At 42.3% G+C, this 4039-nt stretch overlaps 1 protein-coding gene across 1 annotated transcript in view; it reads right to left on the bottom strand.

Annotated features, from left to right (window-relative positions):
- CREBRF (CREB3 regulatory factor) overlaps nucleotides 1-2976 on the bottom strand; it is a 44757-nt gene extending 41781 nt beyond the window's left edge. The window contains exon 1 of the mRNA XM_014550358.1: nucleotides 2957-2976. The gene's annotated coding sequence lies outside the window, so the exon portion shown is untranslated. The remainder of the gene's footprint in view (nucleotides 1-2956) is intronic.
- Nucleotides 2977-4039: the final 1063 nt, after the last annotated feature.

Genomic DNA, 4039 nt, shown 5'->3' with positions numbered 1-4039 from the left:
GGAGGAGAGAATGAGTGGGGGGGGGGGGTAATGTGGGGATAAGGACACATATGTAATAACTTAATCAATAAAGAAATTAAAAATAATAATAATAATAAAAAAAGGGCCAATTTTTAAAAGAAGGGTTTTGTTTTTGTTTTTTTGAGCCGATGGTGATTAATTCCTTTCTAACCAAAATAACTTAATCAATAAAGAAATTTTAAAAAATAATAATAATAAAAAAAGGGCCAATTTTTAAAAGAAGGGTTTTGTTTTTGTTTTTTTGAGCCGATGGTGATTAATTCCTCCCTTCTAACCAAGAAAAGTCCAACTTCTCTACTAATAGCAGACTGACTTTGTTACCTTCCAGATAAGCAGTTTTTAGCATCACCTATTTAAACTGCTCAGAAGCACTAAAAAGCGTCAGGCACAGTGGCAAGCACCAAGCACCGGGGATATAAATAAGAAGCTGACTCTGACCTTCAGCCCATGTTAAATGGGTAGAGAAATACTGCAGAGAGGGGCAAATGCTACAAAGATTAGTACTGAGAGGCAGTAAGCTAAGGGAAAAGGGAATCCAGATTGCAGAGGTGGTTTCAATCAGACTGAAGTATAAGCAGCCCCAAGTATTAGCATATTCAAAGTACAATAACAAACAATTGTCCAGTATCTGTGAGCTAGAGATCATCATTAATCCCTACCATTACAAATTAATTGAGTTACTCATAGTCCCCCAGCCAACAGTAGGTTAACTAAAACTACAAACAAGGTTAAAGGCCACTTAATGAAACAGTTTTAATGAATAAGTCATTATAGTCTCCTTTCTAAACTCTCAGGCTTGCACTTGAAATCCAGTTCACGTCAACAAAACTGGCAAAATAACACATTAAAACAAAGTGGAAAGCTACCCATGAAAAAGTATTGCCTGTGTAATATTTTTAGGTTATGGTATATCTCTGCTTCATTTTCCAAGGGAGGGGAAGGGGGGCAACCTGTGTCTTTTTAGGTTCTATTTGAAAAAGTATCCTACCCCACAAACATCTCAGGCACTGACATAATCAATGTGGCTTCCAAATTAACTTTATGACATTTATATGTGCCAAGTGTGTTGACTAGTGATTTGACTAACATCTCTTAACCAGTTAACTGCCACAATATTTTGAATTAAAAAAGGTCCACCGCTTGCGTCTATAGACGCTTATGGGGTACCAATGGTTAAAACAGCTATACATGGTTTTGTAAGGAATGATATGCTAAATGCACTTTTAAACCTCAATAGGACCATACCCTTGAATACATTAAGGTTCTTAGATATCATATCTTAAAGACAAAGTTTTTTCAATCAGAACGCATTTCTTAATTATAACTTATTAATATTCCAACATTTGCTTTAAATGTTTTTTTCATGAAAACAACTATTTGCAAAGGAAATAAAAATAGAGAACACAATATTGCCATGTGCTCTAATTCTAAAAACTCTTCAAGGCATGTGCTTTAAGATATGTACATTATGCAAGTGCTCAAATATTAGCACAAGTCATGTTCTGAACATCGAAGTTCTCAAAACCCAATGACTGACTGATGTCTTGGAACAAGGGTTGACACTGCAGCCTTTGACCACAGTTTGTTCTTACAAATCAAGTTTTATTGGAATATAGCCCCAAACATAAAATCTATGGCTTTTTTCATGCTACAGTTTGCAGAATTGAGTCCTTGTGACAGAAACGATATGGACCACAAAGCCTAAGTATTTACTACTTGACGTCTGTTGATCCCCTATATTAGAATCAGCAGAACCAATGATCTGACAAATGTATGGCTAGCCTAAGAGTTTATCTATCCCAGAAGATGAACCACTGAATACAATGAAAAAGAATTCTTCCCCAAAACATCCAAATAGAAACCCACATGGAACAACCTCTACTAATTCAAAGTCACACTGTCAATCTTAACTAAAAACTAAACTTTAAAGGCAAAGAGTAAATTTAGTTCTCTTAATCTTTTAACATCTGTGCCGTGTTCGTAGAATCAACATACAAATTCAATGTACTTCTGTTGTCGTGTGTACTCAGTTAAGCACCACCAGGAACCATATTAGTTACTCCTTTCCTCCTTACGCTGACATCCAAGAACCCACCCACCATGAACGAGGAAAACTATGTAGGACATAGTCTCTGTAAAAGTCTGCTTTCACCTGTTATGACGGAGACTGGGATCGTGAGTGAAGCAAATCTCTTCTTCTGGATTCATTTAGTCTCTTCTATGCTTACTAGCCTAAAAATTCCAAAGCTGCTGTAGCAGTCATATAAAAGAATTACACCCAAATAACTCCTGCTGGATCTACTTGCCATTCTTAGAATAAGAGAAAAAACAAGCTAATATTTTTTACTTGCTGTTATATTTAAGAACTGAAGTCTATCAAATAATCAGGATATATTTTCACATATTCTTAACAGTCAATCATGTCAAATTAATATAGACATCAATAAATCATTTACCAATTATTATTGTTCTCCAGTTAACAAAATAGATGATGCAAATTCCTAAATAAATACAGTCAACTCCTGAATAGCCCCTGCTATTCAAGATATGATATATCTAAGGTGTGTTCCCACCACCCCTAAGTGCTTAACCGAAGCAGCATCAACAGCCTGGTACCCTTGACAATACCAATGCAGTCACGGCTTGTAAGCTGATGTTAACATAAAGCTAAATTAAGCATTTCACAAGGCCAACATGATGCCAAAATAATCACGAGACAAAGTAAAATTAGTGATTTTCTAATTACACATGCTATTTCCCCTTTCACTATTTTTTTTTTTTTTGGTGTTTTTCCTGACTATTTTGGATTAAAAGACAAGAGGGAAAATATTTAAAAGTATGAGACAACCAGTTTACCACAGATCACAAGATGTATGTAGACGTCTTAATTCTGCTTTTTTAAAAGAAAAAGTCAGATCTTGATCCTATTTCTCACCTGTAGAGTATTCATTCACAAGACAAAATCCTAAAGAACCTTCAAACCTAAACACTTTTCTCAAGGCTCAGTTTTCTCATGAGCTTCATTAACATGAGCTGCCAATGTGAGGAGGAGCAAACACCGGAGGGCCTGATCTTTAGAGGGGGGGGGGGGGGGGGGGGGGGGGTTTAAATGGAAATCCCGCCCTTAACTTTCTTTGCTTTTCGAGTCCTGGTGTTCTCTGTGCAAAATCCAGAAAAGCAGAACTTCCTCCTCCCTGCCTGCCTCTATCTGAGGCCTGGTGCAGAAACTCAGACCGCTAGTTAGCCCAGTACCTTCTTAAGGCGGTCTCAGAGCTCAAGTCCGCTCAGAAACAGCAAAAGGTTTGCTTTCTTGGATTAAAGGAGGGCAATTAGGGGGGTTGGCGGCTGAGTTTGTCAGGAAGCGTAGGGCCGAGAAAGGGGGAGAATCCGGAGACTGAGCTCCATCCAGTCCCAGGAACCACCCCCAGGGACGGCTGGACTGCCCTCGGTACTTCCCTGCCTCCTCCGCTCGGGCGGGGAGAGCGGCGGGTCAGGGTCAGGCTCCCCTGAGCTATTTCCCGGTCCAATCGGACTCGCCTTCGGACACCCGAAACGCCCCCGGCCCGGCTCCCTCGCCCTTTGCCCTGTCTCCTCCCCTCTCAGTGACCCACCACCACTGGTCCCCTCCCATCTAACATGGCCGCACCGCCCGGCCCACTCCCGGCACAGCCTAACCAATTGGGGGGGGTCCGCGGCACCGCCTCTCCCACACCCATTACGGCTCGGCCTGCCACTCCGAGCTGCGGGCTCCGCCTCCGAGCCGCTCCAAGCTGCTTTGAGAAGACATATAAACAAATCCCCGGAGGGAGGCCCCTGCAGCCTGTCGCTGGGGCGGGGACGGGAAGGGGGAGCGGCTACCCCCGAGGCACCCCTGCCCGAACCCCCCACTCCCAGCCCGCGCCTCCTCGTCTACTGCCAGCCCGGTTACAATCTTCGGGGCCCCGGCCCTTCCTCACACGCCCCCCTCTCTCTCCTCCTCCCCCGCCAGCCTCGCCTCCCCTCCCTTCCCCGGCCCCTC

The sequence above is a fragment of the Myotis brandtii genome, unplaced genomic scaffold, assembly GCF_000412655.1.
Source record: "Myotis brandtii unplaced genomic scaffold, ASM41265v1 scaffold6, whole genome shotgun sequence".
In the NCBI taxonomy this organism is placed as follows: domain Eukaryota; kingdom Metazoa; phylum Chordata; class Mammalia; order Chiroptera; family Vespertilionidae; genus Myotis; species Myotis brandtii.
The sequence above is the reverse complement of the archived record's forward strand: the minus strand, read 5'-3'. Positions and strand labels throughout refer to the sequence as shown.